The sequence below is a fragment of the Gossypium hirsutum genome, chromosome D03 (assembly GCF_007990345.1).
Source record: "Gossypium hirsutum isolate 1008001.06 chromosome D03, Gossypium_hirsutum_v2.1, whole genome shotgun sequence".
NCBI lineage: Eukaryota > Viridiplantae > Streptophyta > Magnoliopsida > Malvales > Malvaceae > Gossypium > Gossypium hirsutum.
In genome coordinates this window covers 47861482-47874270 of record NC_053439.1, presented here as the reverse complement: position 1 = coordinate 47874270, position 12789 = coordinate 47861482, and the positions used below count along the sequence as shown (strand labels likewise).

Sequence of the window (12789 nt, the reverse complement as noted above, 5' to 3'; positions counted from 1 at the left end):
CATCAACATAATGACAACCTAAGATGACTATAAAATCAACTAAGCACACAATTAATCTTAGCTGACCAAAGCAACAAATGATTACAGCATTAACTATCAAAAGTCAACAAAATAAAGCAAGCCACTGTCGAGTTACACCATGGACACTAGCATGCATCTGCTAGATTCTTGGTTCTTTTCATACAACGTCCACCTTGCATGGTTTCTTGCATGTAGCTGCTGTTGTTGCCACCTTTGAACAGTTTTCGCAATGGCGGCATAAGAATAAACGATTTTGATTATTCATTTCATATCGAACGTTATCTGGAGCACCTGCAAATGGCATAATGGGAATGGGTTGTTTCTGCTGAGTCCATGAAAGAAACACCCCAAGTGTATGTTGTAAAGAAGATGAGAGTTGAGAGAGAGTGATAAAAAAGGAAATGGAGAAAATTAAAAGCGACAAGGCTGAGGTTCTTACCTGCTATTATCAAGTTGTGAAATGGAAGGGAATGAAATTGCAAGAGGAATGAGATAAAGGAATGAATGGTTCCACCGCTTTTATATAAACAAAATGAAAGCAAATAGATTGCTTCTTTTTCAGTTTTAACTGTCAAGACTGAAAGGGATCTCGCGGGAAAATACCAGCTTTGTCGATGTGGAGAGTTGGATTCATCTGAATCCCATCAATTTGGGTTTAAAGTCAATTTAGAGGTTGGGCCTTTCGGATTTGGGTTTAAGGATTGCTTTTGGATTCGGGTTTAAGATCAGAATTATTGAAATTTTATGATAAATTGATGATTCAGGTTATCCAGCTTTTAAATTTAGGTTTAAATAATTTAATATTTTTATGGGCTAAATTATGTTATTAGTCATTGTACCGCGTCAAAGTTATGTAGTTAGTCCCTATACTTTCTTTTAGTCATTTTTAATTTTTATATTTTTCAAAATTTAAAATTCTAGTCTTGAATAGATGGTAGCTATTAAATTCATCGAGTTAAGTTCTACTATTTTTAAAATCTGATGTAACAAACATATTACTGTATATGTAATGTCATGTCACCTTACTATTTCCACATATTACAAAAAAAAAGTTAAAGGATTTAACAACTGTCGTTTGCATTAAAATTGGAGTTTCAAAATTCAAGAAATATAACAACTATGAATGATTTAATTGGAGAACATTGACTAAATCTATAACTTTACGCATAAGACAAGACTAATAGTTGAATTTAACCAAATAATTTTTTTGGCGACAAACAAATTTAACTGCTACTGTTTTGTCAAGACTAAAATTTCAAATTTAAAATGTATAGGGACTAAAATTGATCCATTTGAAAAGTACATGAACTTAGGGTCTGTTTGATTGCAATATTTCATTTTCCGGAAAATATTTTCCCTCTTTTACTGTGTTTGATTGACCAAAGGAATTAATTTTCCGGAAAAACAACTTCAAAACACGGGAAAATCTCCCCTTCTTTGCGTAAAATGTCTTACACATTTTTTTCCGTAAGACATTTTCCGGAAAACACAGCTTCAACCTCTCATTTCCTTCTCATTTCATTTCCTCCTCATTTCCTCTCCGTCCATCAACGTCAGCCTCTCCTCCTCATCGGTGTGCTTCTTCTTCTTGGGTTATCAACAGGTTCTGTTCTTCTTTTCTCTGTTTATTATTTTTGTTGATCGTGATTTTTTCTTGGGTGTGCATTTCCTCCTTTTCTCTGCTGTTTTCCTCCTCTATGTTTTATATTGAAGGATCTTGTTAATTTGTTGCAAAGGTGTCAAGCAAAATGCTTCTGCATGAATAGATTTTGGTCTTAGGTTTTCTAGATCTTCTTCCCTAATATGTTTAATCGTGTCCCTAATTTTAAACAATCTAATTAGCTTGCTAAAAAATTATAGCCTTGTTTGTCACCTCTTCTCGCGATTCATCGAAGGTAGATTTCTACTCACATTCTTGATTGGAAGCTCTAGGGTTTTCTGTTTTCTACTTTCTTGATCTTTTTTGTTTCTTTGATTGAGTTTTTATTTCAGTTATTTTCTAATTTCAGTTTTGATTGTTAGGGGTTTCTGCATATTTGTTAGTATTTTATTTTTTATTTTGTTCAATTGCCGAGGTTCGACAAATGAAGTAGGATTGAACACAAGAGTAGGAACTTCATCTATTTGCTGTTGTTTAAAGTTGTGCATTTGTTTAAAGTTGAGCATTTTTTTCAATTGAAGTAATGAAAGTGACGTTGAATTCAATTATTCTGGCTGCAGGACTACAAGGAGGAACCAGATTATGGTCGCTGTGTTGCTATTGTAGCATCGGCATCTTTGAGGGAGATGATAAAGCCCGGTGCATTGGCTATCATATCACCAATAGTAGTTGGTTCGTAACTGCTCTTTGCTGATTAGTATTTACTTTTGCAAATCATGGATTGGTTTGCTTATTTCTCGTTTTAAACGATCATTTTTTTCTCATATATTGTACATATATTGTACATATATTGTACTAATTCCTACAAACTGTATATTGAAAGACATTGTTGTGTGGCAAAACAGGTCTGTAGATGATGATAAGTGCTTTTAGAACATGAAGCATACATTTTGTCTATAGTGGAGATATATTTCACATTTTGGCTTTGTCTATAGTGGTAAACATGTAGCAGACATTTTCTTTTCGGGTAGCAGCAAATTTATGCTTAATGCTTACCTACTGTGGCAATTTCAACTCCCCTGTTTTAACCTCAAGAATTACCTTCATTCAGGGAGTGCTATGGTTGTTACGCCTATGAGTAATACAAGATATGTCATAAGAAGTATTTTAAGTGCTAGAATGAATTCCACCTATTATTATATATACTAGATGGATGTTTTTGACATCTGAAATTGCTTATTGTAAATCAATGACTCTTTTAAGTTTAGAATTTGATGTATGAGGACTATCTTTTCGTATCTATGTTTCTTTTGTTGTTTAAGTTGCAATATAGATCTTTCTCTCTGAGATAGATACATACTCAAGGAGAGGTGTATGCACACATGCATGTAATTACATGTTATTCTTGTTTACCACACTGTGTCTGTTCTTTACTTCCATAACCATGCTAATATATGTCTGCAGAGCATGATAGCTAGGAAAATCTTGGAACTTCAGCTCAGGAGGATTGGGGTTTTTGCAGCTGAAGAAACCATTAGCTCACATCCAAAGCTTGATAGAAGCTTTAGAATATGTCAATATTGCCATTTCGTATTCTAATAATTTGCTTTCAGTTGATATATATAGATTTGTTCAACTGCTTTCAATTGATATTAATTCTTAATGTATTGGTACTCAGTATATTGCACATATCTATTCAGTATGGTGGTGTACTACTAATTATGCATTTGGATAATATTATTAAATTCTAGTATTCATTGTGGTTTCGAAGCTAATTTATAATTATTCAATCCTTGTTTTTTTATTTTTTTAACACAATTACAAATAATTTATTTAATATTAGTTGTTTTCAATTTATAACGATCAATATTGTAGCTTAATAATTGAGTATTATTATAAATAAATCATTGCAATATATGTAAAAACAATTTAAAATATAAAAATTTATTAATATATATTAATATATGTAAAAAACAACTTTTCCGGAAAATATTTTTAGGAAATCTGTCAAACAGCAGAAAATATTTTACACAGATTCAATCAAACACCAAAAAATATTTTCCAGTAAATCATTTTACAGAAAAGTAAAACACTTTCCAGAAATCATTTTACGGAAAATATTTTACTGCCAATCAAACAGACCCTAAAATTGATCAAATTAAGGTATAAGGACTAAATCCACAAATAAGATAAAGAATATAGACTAATAGCAATATTTCACCTTTTCTATGCTTACTAATTACAAGGGATAATATAATTTAGGGGTGTTCAAATAGTCAGTTTGATTAATATCCGAACCAAATTACTATTAATCGAATTATCCGAAATGTAAAAATCTTTAACTGTTAATTGAATCGATTTTTTTAAAATACATTAACCGAACCGAAATATTTCAATTAATTCAGTTAATTAACCGATTGAATTCACCAGAATTTAAGTTAAAAAAAACTTTAATGGATGTGAAAACAACAAATAAGATATTAGAAACACTACATAAATTTTAAATATCACCAACCAAATACAACATAGAAGAAGTCTTAAAAGTTTAAAAAAGCAACACAAACCAGTCTTGAAATTTAACAATGGTAGCACATATATATTATATATAATACATTATTCATTTTAGTTAATTGGTTGATTTAGTTAATTACCTAAATTAGTTAAATTTAGTTAATTGGTTAAATTTATATATGAAAATTAAAAAGCTAAATGCAATGACATAAAAGTAGGTACTAATATCCTACAGCTTTTGTGTTTGTGATAAAAAAAAATAATTTTATCTTCACTATTTATAAAGTCCTCTATTAAATTGGTGTTATCTATCAATTGAACATTAACTCAATTAAAAAAATATGAAAATATCTTTTTATAATTAAAATAATATATTAATTGAGAGTATTTTAATATTTTTATTTTAATAAAAAAATCAATAAAAATATAAATATAGTAGAGTTTGAACTCATGCTAATTGAATTAATAAAACCTTAAAGTTATCACTCAACCAAACTTCATTTTGATTTTTTTATATGTTTTTATACATGTATATTAATAATGTTTTTGATTCTGATGTATTTTTGTGTTTAAAATTTATTTCACTCATAATTTAATCTAATTTTTTATTTTAATATCATACATATTTAATGTATTACTATTAGTTAGTCACTTGAATACAAGAAAAATGTAAGAAAATGTTTTTAAAGCATATTAAAGATGCTCACTTGAATGAGTTTCCTGCACAAAATATTGGCTTTCGCTATAAAATCCATGAAAACTACCAAAGCCGACTGCAATTATACCACCAGTCTCATATTTTGATGAGTACTCAGCTAACAAAATAAAGTACAAAACCAAAAATGAATCCTGTAATGAAATAGAAAACCAGAATCAGCCTTAGAATTTGCATTCTTGGTGAACTTAAAGTTGGGGGATTCAGTCGCCTTTCTTTGAGTGGTGCATTAATCACTTGGGTTCCATCCCAATACAGTAAACGGTCCCTGCATGCAACCACCCCATTTTCATTCTAATTTCGCAATATGATTCAGTATTTTAAAGCCAATATATATACACACTTACGCATGAAGTAAATAACTTCTTTCTATTACACGAGGGAGAGGCCTATCACCATCAAGCGTTAACTGAAAACAGCAAGATAAAAAAATAAGCCAATCTTATTAAAGGACAGCGTAATCACCCAGTGCTTATAAACCAAAAGGGAGGCACAGGAAAAAGCTTACAAATTGTTCGCCAAGGTACCCGTTGCATCCATTGCGACGGACATTCATCACTGGCGAATTAAAGAGTACCTGTGAGTAGAAATAGGATCCGTCCCCACGTTGACACTACAAATATCGATCAACCAAAATGATTAATAGTTATTCTACTTTATTATGTTGTGAGCTGAGAAAGTTAGTATGAACCACGTGTGAATTTTAATTAAAACGGAGAGTTTTGGGTTTTAAGTCATACGGGGCGATTTGCATTTTTGGCTGTAACAGAATACTCCACGTCATGTGGTTGTTTGTTTTCTTTATAATGCATGCGTTGCATGCAAATCGGTTATGCAGAAAATACAAGGAAATTTTCTTATCTCCTTATCCCCTCAATTCTCTTTTCTTCTACTAAATCTTTTTTCTATTTTCTACCCAGAATTACGTCCCATATCAAAGGTATCAGAGCCGTCACGATCCCTTTAATGGCCGGTGATGGTGTTTCGACGAGGTTGCAGAAAGAAGTGAGTAATATGCAGCAGGAGTTCTCCAAAATCCAAGAGGAATTCGGGCATTTGGAGGCCAAGATGGATTCCCGATTTCAAGAGTTCAAAACGGAGATTAGAGGAGATTTACAGTCGTTATTGGTTCAGTATTTCGGGCCACCACCTACTAGTTCAAATGCTGCTGTTGATAGAGGGAAGGGAGTTTTGGGAGCTCCTCTTGGGTTTTTACCCAAAACCACCGATGTACCACTTGGTCAAACGGAGGCTTTTGTTCCGGATGGAGGGAGTGTGCATGTGAGGGACCCTTCTTATGTGGGGGGAGAGCATCTTAAAACCAGCCGATTGGAGTGTCCTAAGTTCGATGGTAATGACTTCAGGGGATGGTGGACCAAACTCGAACAGTATTTTGAAGCGGAAGGCATACAAGAAGTTAGTAAGGTTCGTATGGTGATGTTGAACTTAAAGGGCAGAGCTCTGGAATGGCATCACTTCTATTCTCAGAGGAATGGGGGTTGCAAATGTTGACATGGCCCGGCATACATTAAGAGCCTCCGAGATCGTTTTGGTTGTTGATCATTCGGAGATCCGATGAGGGAGCTAGTCAATTTGAAACAACAAGGTATTGTCGAGCAAGTTCAAGATTTATTTGTGGGACTGCTTAATCAATTGTATTTGCCAGAGTCATATGCTCTTAGTATATTCCTTGGAAATTTGAAGGCTGAAATAGGTCACTATTTGGACTTATTTGCGCCATCAACATTGGTGGAAGCTTTTCAGTTAGCTAGGAAGATCGAGGTACTTATTTCTGCTACGGGGAAGGGTTCTTCGATGTTGGGAGTCAGCTCATCAAGAGTGGTAACCAGTTCCTCACCTACTTCAAGGTATTCCTCTATTCCCATGAAATCTGTTGCGAGTTCACAGTTAGTTACTAGGGGATCAACAAAAAATTCAGGATCCAAAAACATATCTCCAGCATTGATGGTGGAAAGGAAACAGAAGGGATTGTGCTTTTGGTGTGGGGTTAAGTACCATGCAGGACACAAATGTATGGAATCGCAATTGTATCAATTCTTATTGGAACCCTCTACCGAGGGCGAAGTTGAAGAATTCCAGGAATGCTCTGACAATCTGGAGGAAATGGGAAATGAGGAGGGTAGTCCTAAGTCCCCAACGATTTCGTTACATGCTCTCACGGGCTTATAAGGGCATAATACCATGAGGGTTGCTGCTCGAGTGGGAACATCTTAGGTTATCATTTTAGTGGATTCGGGGAGTATACACTGTTGTTCCAATAGGGTCGGAAGCGTGTAAATTATTGTACTAAAAAATCACACAAAGTTCAATTCCCAGGGAAGAGAGGTGGATCACATGGATCTCTTAAATACCAAGTCTTTCCTTAGACAGAATATCCCTTCTATAGTAATTTAATAGCACAATTAAATACTACTATTATACCCTCAAATATTGAAAGAAAAATAGGACAAGAAAGAACACAAGAGATTTAACGAGGTTCGGTAAATTATACCTACGTCCTCGGGCACTAACACCAGATGATAACTTTACTATCTCCAAAGTATTACAAACAAATAGAATTCCTTAAGAATTCTCAAATGGGAGAAGAGAGAAAACTAAGAGAGAAAGATTGGTTGGGATGAATTGAAATGAGAAATGAGAAGGCCTATTTATAGTTGAGGTTTAAGGACCAAACAATAAATAGCCCATTATCTCAAGGACCAAAAAAAATTATCCCATGCCACTTTTTCAAAGTCAACTTTAGGGTGCTAAACTTGCACCACTTTGTATTGTTTGCCATTAATGTTGTCTCCCATTAATGTTAACAATCTCCACCTTGAAGATTTGATTAGGATAATCACATCTTCACACACTTCTTTCAACTCCCCAAATTCGATAAAGCTATCTTTTGTAGTGCCTACAAATGCACTCTCGAGCGCCATACACCTGAAGGTGCTCAAATTCTCAGGATGTTAATCAAGTTCAAACAATGATTAAACTTGATTGTTGTTACCACCTTGGTCATCATATCTGCGGGATTATCTACTGTCGGAATCTTCTGAAGTAGAATTTTTCCTTTTTCAAAGACTTCCCGCACAAAGTGATATCTTACATCGATATGCTTGGTTCTTGAATGATAGACTTGATTTTTCGCTAAATGAATAGCGCTCTGACTGTCACAATATAAACTTATGTGACTTTGAACAACTCCTAAGTCTTTCAACAATCCATTAAGCCAAATAGCCTCCTTAACAGCTTCTGTAACTGCCATATATTCTGCCTCTGTAGTAGACACAGCTACTGTAGACTGTAAGGTAGACTTCCAACTTACTGGGGCTTTCGCAAGAGTAAACAGATACCCCGTAGTTGAACGACTTTTATCTAAATCACCAGCAAAGTCGGAATCAACATATCCAACTACAAACTGACCAAGTGCTTCATCCTATTCAAAAATTAAACCAACATCTACGGTTTTTCGAAGATACCGTAGAATCCATTTCACAGCTTGCCAATGTCCTTTTCCAGGATCATGCATATACCTGCTCACAACTCCAATAGCTTGTGAAATGTCAGGCCTCGTACACACCATCGCATACATCAAACTCCCAACTGCATTAGCATATGGGACTTTCGCCATATATTCTCTTTCATCTTTAGTCTTCGGAGATAATTGAGCACTAAGTTTCAAATGAGAAGCAAGTGGGGTACTTACATGTTTTGTGTTTTCATTTACACCAAAACATTGTAATACCTTTTTCAGATATTGCTTCTGATTTAAACAGAGCTTGCCTCTCGGTCAATCTCTACTTATCTCCATGCCGAGAATCTTCTTGGCCTCACCTAGATCTTTCATCTCGAACTCTTGATTCAACTGAGCCTTCAGCTTATCTATCTCATTTTGGCTCTTCGAAGCGATTAACATATCATCAACATACAAGAGTAGATAAATGAAAGATCCGTCATGCAGCTTCTGCAAATATACACAATTGTCATATTTGCTTCTTGTGTACTTCTGCCTTCTCATAAAGCTATCAAATCGCTTGTACCACTGCCTCGGGGATTGCTTCAATCCATATAGCGATTTGTTAAGCTTACAAACCCAATTTCTACCACCAGCATCTGTGTATCCTTCTGGCTGAGTCATATAGATCTCCTCTTCTAACTCACCATGCAAGAAAGCCGTCTTAACATCAAGTTGAGCTAGCTCCAAATTCAACTGTGCTACCAAGGCCAACAAAATTCTAATGGAGGAATGCTTCACAACAGGGGAAAATACATCATTGTAGTCAATTCCCTCCTTCTGAGCGTAGCCTTTAGCTACCAATCTTGCCTTGTAGCGAATATCCTTCTTGCTAGGAGATCCATCTTTCTTTGCGAATACCCACTTGCATCCGATTGCCCTTTTACCTTTCGGTAATTGCGCCAACTCCCAAGTATTGTTCTTCCGGAGAGACTGCATTTCTTCATCCATGGCGCTTTTCCATTTATCACTTTCTAAGCTTTGCATTGCTTCTTGATAAGTGATAGGAATATCATCAACAACGGGAAGGGCGTAGGCCACCATATCAGTAAATCGAGCAGGTTTACGAATTTCTCTCCGTGGCCTTGCAACTGCAACTGGTTCTGGTGTACTTAGTGGTTCTTGGGTCAGAACCTCTTCAACCTCTAATTCCTCCATTGTGGCTGGAGAATTAGACTTATTAACTGGGCAAATCCCTATCTGCTCAAACTCCACCTGTTTTGGAGTACACTCCACCTGCTGTGGAGTATTGCTCGTCTGAATATCTTTATCTGCTACCTTTTTCAATGTGGCAGATTCATCAAAGGTAACATCTCTGCTACAGATCATTTTCTTTGTGCTTAAGCACCAAAGACGAAATTCCTTCACTCCAGAAGTGATTCCCATAAAGAGAGCTTTCTTTGCCCTCGGATCTAACTTTGACTCCTTCACATGGTAATATGCAGTGGTTTCAAACACATGTAAGGAATCATAATCTGTAGCCGGTTTTCCAGACCATACCTCCATAGGAGTTTTTCTTTCTAATGCAGATGATGACAAACGATTAACAAGATGGCCAGCGTATGTCACAGCCTCAGCCCAAAATTGCTTGCCCAACCCAGCATTGGACAACATACATCGAACTTTCTCCAGCAATGTTCGATTCATACGCTCTGCCACTCCATTCTGTTGTGGTGTATCCCTAACTGTGAAGTGTCGAACAATACCATACTCTTGGCACACATCGAAGAACGGATCACTTTTATATTCCCCTCCATTGTCCGTCCTAAGCCGCTTGATTTTCTTGCCAGTCTGGTTTTCGATCATAGTTTTCCATTTAAGAAAAACTCCAAGCACTTCATCTTTAGTTTTCATGGTATACACCCAAACTCTTCTGGAAAAGTCATCAACAAAAGTAACAAAGTAGTGTTTTCCTCCCAACGAAGGTGTTTTGGAAGGCCCCCACACATCTGAGTGAATATACTCCAAAATACCTTTTGTATTATGGATAGCAGTGCCGAATTTCACTCTCTTTTGCTTTCCCAGAACACAGTGCTCACAAAATTTTAATTTGCAAGCCTTTGCACCTTTCAACAATCCTTGCTTTGCCAGAATTTGCAAGGATTTTTCGCTGGCATGTCCCAACTTCATATGTCACAACTGCATTGAGTCCAAGTCTTTGTTACCGGAAGCTGCAGCGACTGCTCCAATAACTGTACTACCTTGGTAGTAATACAAGTTATTTTTCCTGATGCCCTTCAATATCACAAGTGCGCCAGATGTCACTTTCAAAACCCCATCTCTCATAGTAACAACTGAACCATTGGATTCCAAGGCTCCCAATGAGATGAGATTTTTCTTCAAACTGGGCACGTACCGAACATCAGTCAAAACTCTGGTTGATCCATCTTTATTCTTTAATTGGATTGAACCTATCCCAACAGTTTTACAGGCATTGTCATTGCCCATATAAACAACTCCTCCATTTAGTTCTACTAAATCAGAGAACCACTCCCGGTTAGGGGACATATGATAGGTACAACCCGAATCCAATATCCACTCATCTGAATGGAACGACGATGATGATGCAACCAGTGATAGTTCAGAGTCACTAGTATCATGCTTAGCAACACAAGCATCTACAGCAGCTTTTCCCTTATTCTTCAGCTTTGGACAATTTTTCTTCCAGTGGCCTTTCTCATGACAAAAAGCACATTCATCTTTCCCGAGTCTGGACTTTGACTTTGATCTCCCCTTTTGAGTTTTCTTCCGAGTATATGAACGACCTCGGACTACTAAAGCTTCTGTATCTCTGATTGAGTTTTTCTGTTTGTCATTCTTTCTCTGTTCATAACTGTATAAGGCCGCACAGACTTCGCTCAGAGATATATCACTCCTGCCATGAAGTAGAGTAGTTTCTAGGAACTCAAACTCCTCAGGAAGTGACCCCAACAGCATCAAAGCCAAATCTTCATCTTTGAATGTCTCATCCATATTCAGCAAATCAGTGACTAACTGATTAAATTTGGTGATGTGATCATTCATTGTGGTACTTGGGACGTATGTGAAGCGAAACAGTCTTTTCTTCAAGTGGAGCTTATTTTGACTGTTTTTCTTCAAAAAATTTTCTTCAAGTGCCATCCACAACTTATTTGCAGAAGTCTCCTTTGAAAAAGCATACCTCTGCTCTCGAGAAAGGCATGATCGAATTGTGCCACATGCCAACCGATTGATCGCCTTCCAATCTTTCTCCTGTACATCATCTGGTTTCTCTTCATCAATGGCAATGTCTAGACCCTGCTAAAAAAGGGCATCTAGAACCTCACTTTGCCACATACCAAAATGGCCCGTGCCATCAAAGATCTCCACGGCCAATCTTGCATTTGCAATTGTCGGTCTTGTCCACATGAGCGATGTTGAAGCTCCTACACCGACCGTTTTCTCCATAATCTTTCAATATACCTAAGGAAATCTTTTCTGATGTGGAAGATCAGTTCAAACTGCAACCACAGAGCATACTACGATTAACCTTCGGCTCTTGATACCACTTGTTGTTCCAATAGGGTCGGAAGTGTGTAAATTATTGTACTAAAAAATCACACAAAGTTCAATTACCAGGGAAGAGAAGTGGATCACATGGATCTCTTAAATACCAAGTCTTTCCTTAGACAGAATATCCCTTCTATAGTAATTTAATAGCACAATTAAATACTACTATTATACCCTCAAATATTGAAAGAAAAATAGGACAAGAAAGAACACAAGAGATTTAACGAGGTTCGGTAAATTATACCTACGTCCTCGGGCACTAACACCAGATGATAACTTTACTATCTCCAAAGTATTACAAACAAATAGAATTCCTTAAGAATTCTCAAATGGGAGAAGAGAGAAAACTAAGAGAGAAAGATTGGTTGGGATGAATTGAAATGAGAAATGAGAAGGCCTATTTATAGTTGAAGTTTAAGGACCAAACAATAAATAGCCCATTATCTCAAGGACCAAAAAAAATTATCCCATGCCACTTTTTCAAAGTCAACTTTAGGGTGCTAAACTTGCACCACTTTGTATTGTTTGCCATTAATGTTGTCTCCCATTAATGTTAACATACGCAATTTTATTGACATTAAGTTGGTTAACAGGGTATCCTTACCAGTGGTAAGTCAGGAGCAACTAAAAGTATCGGTGGCCAATGGAATCTGTTTGTTCACTAAGGGAGTATGTCAATGGGTCAAGTGGGAGGTGCAGGACCACAGTTTTCAGACGGACTTCATGGTTTTATCCTTGAAGGGCTGCGATATGGTACTGGGGGTTCAGTGGTTATTGGCATTGGGAAACATTGTTTGGAATTTCGGCTCGTTGACTATGCAGTTCAATTTAGGGGGGAAATCTTGTGTTCTTCAAGGTATAGTTCCCGGTTCGTTAGCAACTGGAAACAAAGAA

At 36.2% G+C, this 12789-nt stretch overlaps 1 long non-coding RNA gene across 1 annotated transcript; it reads left to right on the top strand.

Moving 5' to 3' along the window:
- Nucleotides 1–1468: 1468 nt before the first annotated feature.
- On the top strand, nt 1469–3396 carry LOC107950877 (uncharacterized). Its single transcript, XR_001698248.2, has 3 exons — nt 1469–1624; nt 2242–2353; nt 3086–3396. It is a non-coding gene; the product is annotated as an uncharacterized lncRNA (long non-coding RNA).
- The last annotated feature ends 9393 nt before the right edge of the window (nt 3397–12789 follow it).